The sequence below is a fragment of the Pseudophryne corroboree genome, chromosome 5 (genome assembly GCF_028390025.1).
Source record: "Pseudophryne corroboree isolate aPseCor3 chromosome 5, aPseCor3.hap2, whole genome shotgun sequence".
NCBI classification, from domain to species: domain Eukaryota; kingdom Metazoa; phylum Chordata; class Amphibia; order Anura; family Myobatrachidae; genus Pseudophryne; species Pseudophryne corroboree.
In genome coordinates this window covers 729,822,829-729,839,682 of record NC_086448.1, presented here as the reverse complement: position 1 = coordinate 729,839,682, position 16,854 = coordinate 729,822,829, and positions in this window count along the sequence as shown.

The window sequence follows — 16,854 nt, the reverse complement described above, 5'->3', positions numbered from 1 at the left end:
TGAATTCGGCCTCCTATGTGAGCCCTATGACAGATGCAGTGTCTTCGCCTGAGTACAGCCTCCTGTGTGAGTCCTATGGCAGGTGCAGTGTCTCCATCTGAGTACAGCCTCCTGTGTGAGCCCTATTGCAGGTGCAGAGTCTCCGTCTGAATACGGCCTCCTTTGTGAGCTCTATTGCAGGTGCAGAGTCTCCGTCTGAGTATGGCCTCCTTTGTGAGCCCCATGGCAGGTGCAGTGTCTCCATCTGAGTACGGCCTCCTTTGTTAACCCTATTGCAGGTGCAGAGTCTCCGTCTGAGTACGGCCTCCTTTGTGAGCTCTATTGCAGGTGCAGAGTCTCCGTCTGAGTACGGCCTCCTGTGTGAGCCCTATGACAGATGCGGTGTCTTCGTCTGAGTACGGCCTCCTGTGTGAGCCCTATGACAGATGCAGTGTCTTCGTCTGAGTACAGCCTCCTGTGTGAGTCCTATGGCAGGTGCAGAGTCTCCGTCTGAGTACGGCCTCCTATGTGAGCCCTATGACAGATGCAGTGTCTTCGTCTGAGTACAGCCTCCTGTGTGAGCCCTATTGCAGGTGCAGAGTCTCCGTCTGAGTACGGCCTCCTGTGTGAGCCCTATTGCAGGTGCAGAGTCTCCGTCTGAGTACGGCCTCCTTTGTGAGCTCTATTGCAGGTGCAGAGTCTCCGTCTGAGTATGGCCTCCTTTGTGAGCCCCATGGCAGGTGCAGTGTCTCCATCTGAGTACGGCCTCCTTTGTTAACCCTATTGCAGAGTCTCCATCTGAGTACGGCCTCCTGTGTGAGCCCTATTGCAGGTGCAGAGTCTCCGTCTGAGTACGGCCTCCTGTGTGAGCTCTATTGCAGGTGCAGAGTCTCCGTCTGAGTACGGCCTCCTTTGTGAGCTCTATTGCAGGTGCAGAGTCTCCGTCTGAGTACGGCCTCCTTTGTGAGCCCCATGGCAGGTGCAGTGTCTCCATCTGAGTACGGCCTCCTTTGTTAACCCTATTGCAGGTGCAGAGTCTCCATCTGAGTACGGCCTCCTTTGTGAGCTCTATTGAAGGTGCAGAGTCTCCGTCTGAGTACAGCCTCCTGTGTGAGCCCTATTGCAGGTGCAGAGTCTCCGTCTGAGTACGGCCTCCTGTGTGAGCCCTATTGCAGGAGCAGAGTCTCCGTCTGAGTACGGCATCCTGTGTGAGCCCTAATGCAGGTGCAGAGTCTCCGTCTGAGTACGGCCTCCTTTGTGAGCCCCATGGCAGGTGCAGTGTCTTTGTCTGAATACGGCCTCCTATGTGAGCCCTATAGCAGGTGCAGTGCCTCCGTATGAACATGGACTTAGTGGTGGCCATCATAACAGTAAAACATATACTATAGTATGTGCAATGCAGAAGTGATACCATAGGTGCCCAGTTTGAATTCTCAGACATCATTTGAGTTTTATCTATTTTGATTGATTAAATAATGTCAGGCAGTGTGTAAAAAATTATATATATGAATAACTGATGTATCACTCTTGTGATTCCAGCAACAGCTGCTAGAGCGACGCAGCAGCGCCCACCTCTAAATCAGGCCCAGAGTGTTACTGAACTCAGCCACATCAATTTGTCTGATGGGTTTAATTCAGAGTTGATCGCAGCACCAAATTTGTTAGCAGTTGGGCAAAACCATGTGCACTGCCTGCAGGGGGAAGGGGGCAGATATAACATTTGCAGAGAGTTAGATTTGGGTGGGTTATAGTGTTTCTGTGCAGGGTAAATACTGGCTGCTTTATTTTTACACTGCAATTTAGATTTCAGTTTGAACACACCCCACCCAAATCTCACTCTCTCTGCACATGTTACATCTGCCCCACCTGCACTGCACATGGGGGGTCATTCCGAGTTGTTCGCTCGTTATTTTTTTCTCGCAACGGAGCGATTAGTCGCTAATGCGCATGCGCAATGTCCGCAGTGCGACTGCGCCAAGTAAATTTGCTATGCAGTTAGGTATTTTACTCACGGCATTACTAACTACCGTTTCTGGGAAAAATGCGGGAGTGGCTGGAGAAACGGAGGAGTGTCTGGATGAACGCTGGGTGTGTTTGTGACGTCAAACCAGGAACGAAACTGACTGAACTGATCGTAGATGCCGAGTAAGTCTGGAGCTACTCAGAAACTGCTAAGAAGTGTCTATTCGCAATTCTGCTAATCTTTCGTTCGCAATTTTGATAAGCTAAGATTCACTCCCAGTAGGCGGCGGCTTAGCGTGTGCAAAGCTGCTAAAAGCAGCTTGCGAGCGAACAACTCGGAATGACCCCCATGGTTTTGCCCAACTGCTAACAAATTTGCTGCTGCGATCAACTCTGAATTAGGCCTGATCTCTGATGTGGAATCTCATGTCTGGAAAGACACCCATACGCAAACCCCCTCAGGCAGCATGCTGTACTTAGTCATTTCGTTTTCACCTGTAATTGCAGGACACGCCCCTTAGTTGCACTAGATACGCCCATAGGTGGAGCTACATACGCCCTTTGGGAGGAGCATGACACGCCCTCTCATCGGCGCCGCACATTCTACTACCAGCTAAAATCTCCCTCAAACTAGTTTTAAAAAGTAGGCAAGTATGCAACTACTGTATGTGGAGCTATTACATGCTTTTGCTGAGGAAAATGAGAAGTTAGCTAAGCATTTGGAGACATCCACCGTGTTTTCTGGCTTATCAAACAGAATACAGAATGCTTTAATTGAAGCAATTGGTGATGTGATCCAAAATTATGGCCCTCATTCCGAGTTGATCGCTCGCAAGGCGATTTTAGCAGAGTTACACTCGCTAAGCCGCCGCCTACTGGGAGTGAATCTTAGCTTCTTAAAATTGCGAACGATGTATTCGCAATATTGCGATTACAAACTACTTAGCAGTTTCAGAGTAGCTTCAGACTTACTCGGCATCTGCGATCAGTTCAGTGCTTGTCGTTCCTGGTTTGACGTCACAAACACACCCAGCGTTCGCCCAGACACTCCCCCGTTTCTCCGGCCACTCCTGCGTTTTTTCCGGAAACGGTAGCGTTTTTATCCACACGCCCATAAAACGCCGTGTTTCCGCCCAGTAACACCCATTTCCTGTCAATCACACTACGATCGCCGGAGCGAAGAAAAATCCGTGAGTAAAAATACTATCTTCATTGTTAAATTACTTGGCGCAGTCGCAGTGCGAATATTGCGCATGCGTACTAAGCGGAATTTCACTGCGATGCGATGAAAATTACCGAGCGAACGACTCGGAATGAGGGCCAATATGACAGAGGAGATTAATGCAGCTCCATTTGTAGCAGTTGAAGTAGACGAGACAACAGATGTCACAAGCAAAGCCCAGCTCTCTGTGATTTTGCAATATGTTGCTAAAAGTGAGGTGAAGGAGGCGTTTTGGGGTTTTGATGATGTGAGTGAAGATAGACGAGCACCGGCTATTGCTGAATATCTTTTGGGAGTGTTGGAGAAATACAACTGTGTTATAAAGCTGGTAGCTCAGATTTACGATGGAGCCTCTGTGATGGCATCACATTTTAATGGGGTGCAGGCCAGGATTAAATAAAGATACCTGAAACTATGTTTATCCATTGTTATGCGTACAAATTAAATCTGGTTCTCTTGCATTCAGCACAATGCATGCCTCAGTGTGATGGGCCCTACACATTGGCCGATCCGCTGCGGAGCTGCCCGATGGCGGATACGGCCGACGGGCGACCTGGTGGCGGGGGGGGGGCAGTGATGGGGGGAGTGAAGTTACTTCACTCCCCCTTCACACGGCTACATAGAACTGCAGGCAAATATGGACGAGATCGTCCATATTGGCCTGCATGCACAGCCGACGGGGCACCAGCGATGAACGAGCGTGAGGCCGCGTATCGTTCATCGCTGGTGCCTCCACACTGCACGGTATGAACGTTATCTCGTTCATTTATGAACGAGAGCGTTCATATCGTGCAGTGATGTCGGCCAGTGTGTAGGGCCCAAAACACTTTTTTTAAAACAATTGAGGGACTTTCTGGATTTTTCAATAAGTCGACCAAGCGCACTCACCTACTTATTGATGTTGTGAAGTGACGTTTACCAAGAGCAGCACCCACGCGATGGAGCTCAAATTCCTGACTAGTACAGATGACCAGCATGTACCAATCTGATATACGTGCTATGTTTCAGATTATGTGAGAAATTCCTCAAGACTGGGACAATGACACCCTGTACATAGCCAATGGATATGATCTCTGGCTGTCAAAAGCATCCACATACTTCTTCATAATGGCATATCAGTGGCAAACGCAGGATTTAGTAAGGGGGGGTTTCCACCATGGAGCGAGTGTATGCATGTATTCAGAGTATATATATATATACTCTGTATATATACATATAGTGTGTGTGTGTGTGTGTGTGTGTGTATATATATATATATGCACATGAATACATATATACAGTATATATACATATATACACGCACACACATACATAGCACACGCATTCATACATACACAGACACACATACATCGATATATTATATACATATATAAACACACAAGCACACACACATACATACATATTTCATATACAGTATACATACTGTATATGTTATACTTACATACAGTACCACCACATAGGAGGCAGGGGCAAACCAGCGGCACTGTGTGAGGATGGAGGGAGCTGCTGTGGCTGAGCATGCGCAGCCAGCAGCTCCCCCGGGACACTCTCTATACAGAGAGCTACATAACTCCCTGCTGCAGCAGCTCCACTATCGCGGTTGCATACGCGATCGCAATCGCAGCTTTTACTGAGACGGAGACACTGCAGTCTCCGTCTCAAAAATAAAAAACTTGTCTCATCAGGGGGGTTTCCAGGTACTCGGAAACCCCCCCTGTGTGCACGAGTGCATATGAGGGCATTTTCAATGAAACCGATGCACTCTTTCGTGTGCTGCAGAATAAAATAATGGATATTGGATTTTGCTGTGCACGAATCCGCGACACGATGGGAGCAGTAGAACGCCAGAGACAAGTGTTTGACAATTTTTATAACCGATTTGAGCAGAAATGTGTGACAATGTCTGAAGTAACCAGGAGATGAGAGAGGAGAGGCAGTGAATGTTTTATAACATTCTGGACAATGTCAGTGTTCAAATGAGAGCTAGGTTTGACCATTTCGCCGAGCTAAGTTTCCTTGGTTTGATCGACTGCACAATCTTTTATGATATGTCCCAACATTTTGATGACACCAAACTGCAGAGTGTATCAAAATATGCAAAATACTTTAGGAGGAGAAGGGGGAGAGCCGGGGGGAGACGGGAGAGCCGCGGGGAGACGGGAGAGCTGCGGGGAGACGGGGGAGAGCAGCGGGGAGTCGGGGGAGAGTAGCAGCTACATCAGCATAGCAGAAGGATGTGGCACCACCACCAGACCTCACGGCAGCGTTCACCTTGCTGCAGGAAAGCGGGACCTCACTTGCTGGAGCTGGGTGGATGCTGCGGTGAGCAGCGGCGGTGCCACATCCTCCTGCTACACTGCTGTAGCCGCTGCTCTCCCTCGTCTCCCCGCGGCTCTCCCCCATCTCCTCCTCTCAGCTCCCTCATCTCAATCCGACTTTTTTTAAAGTTGGATTGAGATGGTCGGAAACGGAGCCAAAACCTGTAGGATTTGGCGCCATTTCCGACAGAAGTACGCAGATCGGCAGTTATTCTGCTGATCCATGTGCTTTCCGACAAGTTGGATAATTCTGGGGTGTATTGAACAGGTCGGAAACCCTTCTGACCTAAAAAAAAAGTCAAAAACTGCCGTCTTTCCGATAGACGGCAGCTTTCGACTGCAATTGAATATATCATTTTGACTTTGTTAGACTAAAGACTGATCTTGTTGGCTTGTATAGCTCAGAAATGGTGAGGAACGAATGCAAGTCACCCATAGAGCTCCTCAACTTTGTGACCGAGAATAATCTCATGCTAACAGTTCCCGAAGCATCAAAGTTACTGCAGCTGGTGCTCACTATACCCAGAGCCGGCCATAGGCATAGGCAAACTAGGCAATTGCCTAGGGCATTTGATATGCCTAGGGGCATCATCAGCTTCTGCTGATTAAAATGATATGCGACATGCCTATATTCTGTATGTAGCATTTCATATGCAGATACAGCCACAGTCTCACACAGTATATAGGCATGCTGCATATCAGTTTAATCAGCAGAAGCTGCTTGTGCATCCTAGCCACATAGCAATGCAAATAAGATGAATTTTCATTAAAAAAAGGTGCCCGACGTTAGCATTGATGCAAGATTTGTGAGGACACATCTGAATCCAAGCAGAGGCAGAGGTCACAGTGTTAGTGGAAGTGTGAGTGCTGTGTGCATGTGAGTGGGTTGGTTGTGCAGTAGTGTTCAGAGTATGTGTAAGGAGCATTATGTGTGTCATGTAAAAATGCACTAATAATGTGCAACATATGTGTAAAGGGCCACTATGTGTGTCATTATGTGTATAAGGGCATTAATAATGTGCGGCATATGTGTAACAGGGCACTACTGTATGTATGTCATTATGTGTATAGGGGCACTAATAATGTGCAGCAAATGTGTAGGGGGCACTATGTGTGTCATTATATTTAAAAGGGCATTAATAATGTGCAGCATATGTGTAAAAGGGCATTAATAAAGGTTGTCATAATGTGTAAGGTGCATTATGTTTATAAGGACATTAATGTGTCTCATATGTGTAAGGGGCATTACTGTGTGGAATTGTGAATAAATGCATTACTAATGTGTGGCATTATGTGTATAAGTTGCTCTACTATGTGGCGTTGCATATAAAAAGGGCACTACTGTGTCGTCTAATGTGAATAAAGAGCAATAAGGTGTGGTGTAATGTGAATAAGGAGCAATTCAGTGTGATGTAATGTGAATAAGGGGCTCTACTGTGAGGAGTAACGTTTATAAGGTAAAGTGATACTACTGTGGGATGTAATATGAATTATGGACACTATCGCAAGATAAAATGTGAATAAAGTTGCAGTACTGTGTGAAGTAAATGGAATTGGGGTTACTATTGTGTTGCCATGCCCCTTCCCAGCAAGAAGATGCCCCTTTTTGGGCTGTGCGTCAAATGTGCGAACTGTTCCTATTTAAAATATAGGGGGTACAAGGACTATGGGTGAGGGGTGATGGTGCTGGGAAAGAGGTGCAAGGTCAGAGGCAGAACCAGCGGTGGTGCTAGGGGGCACCAGCCAAAATCTTGCCTAGGGCATTATATTGCTTAGGGCCTGCTCTGACTATACCAGCAACAACAGTGTCCGATGAAAGGTCCTTCTCTGCTTTGAAACGACTCAAAAGGTACACCAGGAATAAGACTGATCAAGGACGACCATCATCCCTGGCAATCATCTCTATTGAGACAGAGAGACTTTTAAAACTAAATGAAAATAGAGAGGACTTCTACAATAAAGTCACTGAGAGCTTTATCCAGAAGGATAGGTGAATGGACTTCATTTACAAGTATAGGGCAGGCAGTAGCGGATCTTGCCACGGGCCAGCAGGACTTTTGCCCGGGGCGCCGCCTTCCGGAGGGCGCAGGGCGACGCACCAGGGCAAGATCCGCTGCTGCTGTGCCCCCCGCTGCCCGTTGCCCCCCGCTGCCGCTGTGAAGAGAAACTAGACGCGTACGCATCTAGTTTCCCTTCGTGGAGAGGTCCTTTACTGTGCGGTGCGCGATGATGTCATCGCGCACCGCACAGCAAAGGTCCTCTCCACGAAGGGAACTAGATGCTACGCGTCTAGTTTCCCTTCGTGGAGAGGACCTTTGCTGTGCGGTGCGCGATGACCGCGCACCGCACATCATTTCAGTCTGTACAGGGGGCATAAATGACCACGCCCCCTGTACGTAGCCACACCCCCTATTGTCGCCCGGGGCACACAGCACCCAAGAACCGGCCCTGAGGGCAGGCCATGCAATGTATGTTTTCATTTGAATGGAACTGCATTCATAATGCTGTATGCTCATTTAAATATGTTTTACTGTTTGTTCTTAACTGGTATAAATTAGATTCTTTACAGTACTATAACCACCTATTGCAAAAATCAATCAATAAATCTTGAGTTGTTCAGATACAGGTGAATGTATTTCTAGTTATTGTGTATTCCTGTGCTGTAAATCTTATTGAGATACAGGGAAATGTATGTAATTAGGCCCCTGCCAATCAAATGGTGGAGTTAAGGTACCTCTTTCAGCTTCATAGTATATGTGTGTGTAAATCTGGCTCCGATACCAGCCAGTGCCTCACCAGCAACTGACTCACCGCACACCACTGGGAGTTGAAATGTGTCGCTGTTATCAGTCGTATTGATGGAGTGCACCAACGCGTTTCGGCCCTTGGGGGCCTTCCTCTGGGAGAGAAGTGTACACTTCTCTCCCAGAGGAAGGTCCCCAGTAGCCGAAACGCGTTGGAGCACTCCATCAATACGACTGATAACAGCGACACGATTAAGCAGCACCAGCTACACCAGAGAGGGCATCCGGTCACGTGACTGAAGACCAGGAAGTGACTGACGGCTACGATCGGATGAGAACACCGAGGAGAGAACCTGACACTGATGCGGTTAGCAGCGGAGGAGGAGAATCAAGGTGAGTCTCTGTAGGTGGAGGGAGTGCAGCAACGCACCGCTCTGAGAGCGATCGCTGTGCGTGCATTCCCCCCCCCCAAGACAGGCAGTGAACCCAGGCTGACCGGTCTCCGGCGTGTGTCTGAACACAGTCACAGTGCCGGTGACGGGAGCCAGGGGGAAAAGCCAGTCCGGAGTCCCTCTTCTTTGATTTTATCCTCCAAAACTGTCTAAAGCTTCCAATAAGGCATACATCCTATTAGTGCATTAATTCACATACAGACCAGCGGGACGCCGCAGTCTGGATTTTAAAATAACGGACTTTTTTTCTTCTTCTTTTTTTCTAAATTTTTTTTCCCTTCAGTTATCATTTTTTTCTTCCACCTTTTGTTTCCAAACAACATCCCCAAGAGGTACTGTGCCCCTGGACATTCAGTTTATTACTTAATTAAACCCAGCACAGCACAGCATGCTCTATATGCTCAGTTTGGACAATTTATTATAACAGAGTTTCAGAACCTCATTACTAACAACTTATATTGCAATATAATAAACGTTAATTGTGCAACGTATTCAAACAGTGCATTATTTGTTTATACATATATATACATTGATAATTAGAAATCGGGGTTGAGCGCAGTGTAAACACACATTTGGACATTATTGTTACAACAAGAAGTGACCGACTTGTTAAAAATTAGCAGCACTCCCCGTAACACAGTGTACATCTGTGCGCACTGCGCAGTCCGCCCACCTTTTGCTTGTATTGAATGGCCTTTTGCTGCTTCTCCATCCTCTGAAGCATATAGAGGGTTGAATTCCACCTCGTTACCACCTCTTGCTTCAGATGATGGCGGGGCAGATTCAGGAGTGTTTGCTGGTGCTCCAGTCTTCGGCACGCGGTGGCTGAATGCCGAAAGTGGCCCGCAATTCTTCGGGCCACCGACAGCATCTCTTACACGCCCCTGTTGTTTTTTAAAAAATTCTGCACCATTAAATTCAATGTATGTGCAAAACATGGGACGTGCTGGAATTTTCCCACATGTAATGCACGCACAATGGGGGTAATTCCAAGTTGATCGCAGCAGGAATTTTGTTAGCAGTTGGGCAAAACCATGTGCAATGCATGAGAGGCAGATATACATTCTCGGTATCACCTGCCTAGAGAAGTGGAACCTAGATGGTATTTGGTACCGGGGACACAGTACCTCAAGCAATTCTCTAAGTCCCTGTGAATTAATCGTGGATACTGGACACACGTTTAACACCAACACAGCTGCCAAGACCTGAGTTATCCGCTTTGCAGCAGGATGACTGCTGTGGTATTTCATCTTCCTCGCAAAGGGCTGTTGGACAGTCAATTGCTTACTGGAAGTAGTACAAGTGGTCTTCCGACTTCCCCTCTGGGATGGCGATCGACTCCCAGCAGCAACAACAGCAGCGCCAGCAGCAGTAGGCGTTACACTCAAGGATCCATCGGAGGAATCCCAGTTAGGAGAGGACTCGTCAGACTTGCCAGTGACATGGCCTGCAGGACTATTGGCGTTCCTGTCTAAGGAGGAAATTGACACTGAGGGAGTTGGTGGTGTGGTTTGCAGGAGCTTGGTTACAAGAGGAAGGGATTTAGTTGTCAGTGGACTGCTTCCACTGTCACCCAAAGTTTTTGAAAAGGCAAAATATAGTATTAATGGCACTATACTGGAAACTACCGAGGAGGAAAGGGATCTAGGAACAATTATTTCAGGTGTGTTAAGGCAGGCAGGAAAGCAATGTAACAAAGCAATTAGGAAGGCTAGTCAGATGCTTGGCTGCATTGGGAGAGGAATCAGCAGCAGAAATAAAGACGTAATAATACTTTTTTATCGGTCATTACTACGGCCTTATCTAGAATACTGTGTTCAATTCTGGATGTCATAGTTCCAGAAGAATATAAATACATGAAAGCTATAAAGAAGGGCAACTAAATGGTGCATGGCCTATCACAAAACTTACCCGGAATGATTAAAGATCTTAACATGGAGCAGAGAAGGGAAAGGGGGGACATGCTGGAAACATTCAAATATATCAAAAGTTTTAACAAAGTCCAGAAGGGAAACATTCTTCAAAAGATGAGAAGTATTAGAACTGCAGATGAGCGATTCGGATTCCACAGAATCCGAACCGTTCTGAATATTGGAATCCGAGTCCCAGTAGACTCGGAATCCCATTCAAGGCCGAACATCTTGTCACCATTTCACTGGAAAGCATGCTGCTGTTTGCTGTGTTATACTCTGCTGTAGTGGCTGTACTGCATAATGGGCCGTGGCTGTGCTGGATATTGACTGTGTATAGGGGGCACACAGCTGTGTGCTGTGCTATACTCTCCTATACTGGCTTTTCTGTGTCCAGACTCACAAGTGGCTGTGCTGGATAGGGCTTCGGTATAATAGACCACTGCATGGGATGCCGAATGTCAGTATACTGACAACAGAATCCCAAGCGGTGGAATGCCCCGCTTCGCTCGCCACAAGTTCTATGATGCCAATATAGCAGAGTATAGCGCAGTATGCATCAGCATGCAATGTGCCCCCTATACACAATCACTATCCAAGGTTTGCGGTTAGCATACCGATTGGCGGAATCCCGGCGGTCACAATACAGACGCTGGGATCCCAACAATCGGTATGCTAACCGTATACCCTGGATAATGACTGTGTATAGGAGACATGCTGCATGCTGATGCATGCTGCGCTATACTCTGCTATACTGGCTGTGCTGCGTCCAGAGTCTGACGAGTAGCTATTCTGTATGCAGATTTGCCAGTAATGAGGGAAGGGGGCGTAACAAATGAGGGGATTGGCATAGCCAAATCACTGTCATAAACATAGTGAAACAACAACTTACATGCGTCCGCAAAGTGGCCATGCGCTGCACAGGGGAGGGTGCCGATGTCATAACCGTGGTCAGCGGGCGAGAGGGCACGATCGCTCCCCTTCTTTCATCACTAGAGAGAAGACTGGCCGCCACTTAGCTGCCTCTCTCCCCAGCACACGCCAGTATGTGCTGTTCTGGGAGAGAGGCTGTTGCAGCAGCTACCAGTCCCCTCCCCCCCCACCCAACGTGCGGGATAGCAATGAGGAAAGGGGCAGCGGGACATGAGCCCCCTCCGGGCACTTCCAATATACCCATGCCCAGGTAAAGAGTACCCACTCCCCCCTTCCTCTGCGCCACTGTCTGTTGGATATATTGGCTAAAACTTACATTTCAACTGAAGAAACGCTTTAATTGAATTAATTTTTTAGTAGTGATGTGCACCGGACATTTTTCGGGTTTTGTGTTTTGGTTTTGGATTCGGTTCCGCGGCCGTGTTTTGGATTCGGATGCGTTTTGGCAAAACCTCACCGAAAAATTTTTGTCGGATTCGGGAGTGTTTTGGATTCGGGTGTTTTTTTTCAAAAAACCCTAAAAAACAGCTTAAATCATAGAATTTGGGGGTCATTTTGATCCCATAGTATTATTAACCTCAACAACCATAATTTCCACTCATTTTCAGTCTATTCTGAACACCTCACACCTCACAATATTATTTTTAGTCCTAAAATTTGCACGAGGTCGTTGGATGACTAAGCTAAGCGACCCAAGTGGCCGAAACAAACACCTGGCCCATCTAGGAGTGGCACTGCAGTGTCAGGCAGGATGGCACTTCAAAAAAATAGTCCCCAAACAGCACATGATGCAAAGAAAAAAAGAGGCGCACCAAGGTCGCTGTGTGACTAAGCTAAGCGACACAAGTGGCCGACACAAACACCTGGCCCATCTAGGAGTGGCACTGCAGTGTCAATCAAGACAGGATGGCACTTCAAAAAAATAGTCCCCAAACAGCACATGATGCAAAGAAAAAAAGAGGCGCACCAAGGTCGCTGTGTGACTAAGCTAAGCGACACAAGTGGCCGACACAAACACCTGGCCCATCTAGGAGTGGCACTGCAGTGTCAATCAAGACAGGATGGCACTTCAAAAAAATTGTCCCCAAACAGCACATGATGCAAAGAAAAAAAGAGGCGCACCACAGGTATAGAATGTAGAGGGATAGTATACTTAATGAATGACGACACAGAGGTAGGTACAGCAGTGGCCTACCGTACTGCTATATATAGTATACTGGTGGTCACTGTGTCAGCAAACTGCAAAACTAAAATGCACCACAGGTATAGAATGTAGATGGATAGTATACTTAATGAATGACGACACAGAGGTAGGTACAGCAGTGGCCTACCGTACTGCTATATATAGTATACTAGTGGTCACTGTGTCAGCAAACTGCAAAACTAAAATGCACCACAGGTATAGAATGTAGATGGATAGTATACTTAATGAATGATGACACAGAGGTAGGTACAGCAGTGGCCTACCGTACTGCTATATATAGTATACTGGTGGTCACTGTGTCAGCAAACTGCAAAACTAAAATGCACCACAGGTATAGAATGTAGATGGATAGTATACTTAATGAATGATGACACAGAGGTAGGTACAGCAGTGGCCTACCGTACTGCTATATATAGTATACTGGTGGTCACTGTGTCAGCAAACTGCAAAACTAAAATGCACCACAGGTATAGAATGTAGATGGATAGTATACTTAATGAATAACGACACAGAGGTAGGTACAGCAGTGGCCTACCGTACTGCTATATATAGTATACTGGTGGTCACTGTGTCAGCAAACTGCAAAACTAAAATGCACCACAGGTATAGAATGTAGATGGATAGTATACTTAATGAATGACGACACAGAGGTAGGTACAGCAGTGGCCTACCGTACTGCTATATATAGTATACTGGTGGTCACTGTGTCAGCAAACTGCAAAACTAAAATGCACCACAGGTATAGAATGTAGATGGATAGTATACTAAATGAATGACGACACAGAGGTAGGTACAGCAGTGGCCTACCGTACTGCTATATATAGTATACTGGTGGTCACTGTGTCAGCAAACTGCAAAACTAAAATGCACCACAGGTATAGAATGTAGATGGATAGTATACTTAATGAATGACGACACAGAGGTAGGTACAGCAGTGGCCTACCAAACTGCTATATATAGTATACTGGTGGTCACTGTGTCAGCAAACTGCAAAACTAAAATGCACCACAGGTATAGAATGTAGATGGATAGTATACTTAATGAATGACGACACAGAGGTAGGTACAGCAGTGGCCTACCGTACTGCTATATATAGTATACTGGTGGCCACTGGTCAGCAAAACTCTGCACTGTACTCCTCTTATATAATATTAATTATACTGGTGGTCCCCAGTCCCCACAATAAAGCAGCACACTGAGCACAGATATGGAGTGTTTTTCAGGCAGACAACGTACACTGGTGGTCACTGTCAGCAAAACTCTGCACTGTACTCCTGCTGTATAATACAGCTGCTCTCCAGTCCCCACAATTAAGCAGTGTGAGCACAGATATATTATGCAGCACACTGAGCACAGATATGGTATGGAGCGTTTTTTTCAGGCAGAGAACGGATAAAAACTGGTGGTCACTTATCAGCAAAACTCTGCACTGTACTCCTCCTAACAGCTGCTCCCCAGTCCTCCCCACAATTAAGCAATAAAGCAATCAAGTTCAACAATAAACGGAGAGGACGCCAGCCACGTCCTCTCCCTATCATCTCCAATGCACGAGTGAAAATGGCGGCGACGCGCGGCTGCTTATATAGAATCCGAATCTCGCGAGAATCCGACAGCGGGATGATGACGTTCGGGCGTGCTCGGGTTAGCCGAGCAAGGCGGGAAGGTTCGAACCTGCCTCGGACCCGTGTAAAAAGGGTGAAGTTCGGGGGGTTTGGTTTCCGAGAAACCGAACCCGCTCATCTCTATTTTTAAGTAAACAATATCCCAGTATACTGACAATTTACAGACACATACATTATCATATAATATTTGCAATTAGAATTAGAATGCGGAGTATAGGTCAGTACATTGATTCCATGTTAGTAATGGTTAGTGATGGTGCAGAATTAGTTAGTCCCTAAAGTGGAGCAAGAGGTTAAAATGAAGACAGGAGAATGATTTTTCCATTCACAAGTAGACACTGCCTTTAGTAGTAATGGACATTAGACTGAGATGAGTAGTATGGAAACATCTAACTTACTGATTTTTGGGAATGTGTTACCATCATCATTATTATAAAGATTATTGTTATATATGTACGGCGTCAGCAAGAAAGATACCTTACAAAATCACTCTGGCACTGTGAAAGCGGTCATTATGTGGTCTGCACTAATACTGGTGAGAATTCCGCCTATCAGTTCACTGGGAACTATTATCACCCAGTGACATATGTGCAGAATGCTTCCATAATGTCACTAATTTGTGGTGAGGCTGTAATCTTTACAACTTTGGTTCAGTCAATAAAATGCATTCAATGTGTGTTGGCAAAAGGTGCAGTTTAAAAGTATCATCGGTCTTGTAAAGGGGGATGCAGTCAGTCAAAATCCTGATGCCGAAATCCCGACACCGGAAATTAATTTTTGGGAAGCAAAGAAGGACGTTACAAACACTCAGCTCCAGCCAAATGATTCCAAACTAAAATTGGTGGCGACTGATACGCCCCCCTGTGACACGTGTAAGCTGAGCTGCGAAGACCCACAATGCATTATAGCAGACATTACGAGCATGTTGGCAGGGAGAGACGCCCAGAGTCTTCCCGCAGAGGTAGGCCATACTAGCCGCTACTCACAGGGTATTTGCACCACAAGGACCTCTTACACCTTGTGTGGTTGCTGGTTTGTAGCACCTTCCCGCCCAAGAGCACCGTATAAACAAAGACTTAGTAAAAACAGAATAAGTAAGAGCAAATTGGGGAGGGAGTGAAAACGGTATCCGGACTCGACACCACTTAGGTCGACACCAATTGGTCGACACACCTTAGGCTGACACCTGAAATAGGTCGACATGGACAAAAGGTCGGCACGAACAAGGTCAGCAAATTGCAAAAAACCAATTGCAAAAAACTGAAGCCTCTTATATAGTCTTGTGCCTATACGGCTCTCATCTTATTTTATTACCACAGTGCCCCCAAGTTGCATTATGCCATACATTGTCCCAGTACATATTATGTCTCATTAGAACAGGCATGTCCAAACTGCGGCCCTCCAGCTGTTGAGAAACTACACATCCCAGCATGCCCTGACACTGCTTTAGCATTCTCTGACAGCAAAACTGTGTCAAGGCATGCTGGGATATGTAGTTTCACAACAGCTGGAGGGCCGCAGTTTGGACATGCCTGCATTAGAGTGTCCTCAGTTCATAATGCCATATTGTAGTGCCTCCAGTACATATTATGTCTCATTAGAGTGTCCTCAGTTCATAATGCCATATTGTAGTGCCCCCATTTCCTATTATGCCACACTGTAGTGCCCACAGTTCATAGAGTGCAACATTTCAGTGCTCTCCATTTATATTATACCACTTCATAGTGCCTCCATCTCATATAATGCTATATTACAGTGTCCCCTTTTCATATTATACCATACTATAGTGCCACCAGTTCACATTGTGTTACATTACAGTGCACCAGTTCATATTATGTAAAATTACAGTGCCCTGCATTACAGTGCCTCAGTTGATTTTATGTAACATCACAGTTCCCTCCAGTTCATATTATACCACATTACAGTGCCTCCAGATTATATTGTGTTCATTACAGTCTGCAACGGGGATTTGCTTCCAGACCATTTACGCTGGGACAATGTTAAGAGACACCCGGTTCTCTGCACTTGCAATCACCTGCGATGCAGGTAGTGAGTGTAAAGAGCCGGGTGCTTTGAAACATTGGCCCTCATTCCGAGTTGATCGCTAGCTGGTTTCGTTCGCAGCGCCGCGATCAGGCAAAAAATCGGCAATTCTGCGCATGCATATGGGGCGCACTGCGCACGCGTGTTGTACTTTCACAAAAGCCGATGCAGTTTTACACCAGCTCTAGCAACGTTTTTTAGCCGCACTGCTGGCCGCAGAGTGATTGACAGGAAGTGGGTATTTCTAGGAGGTAACTGACCGTTTTCGGGAAGTGTGTGAAAAAACGCAGGCGTGCCAGATAAAAACGCAGGAGTGGCTGGCCGAACACAGGGCGTGTTTGTGACGTCAAAACAGGAACTAAATAGTCTGAAGTTATCGCAAGGTAGGAGTAGGTCTGCAGCTACTCTGAAACTGCACAATCTTTTTTGTAGTAGCGCTGCGATCCTTTCGTTCGCACTTCTGCT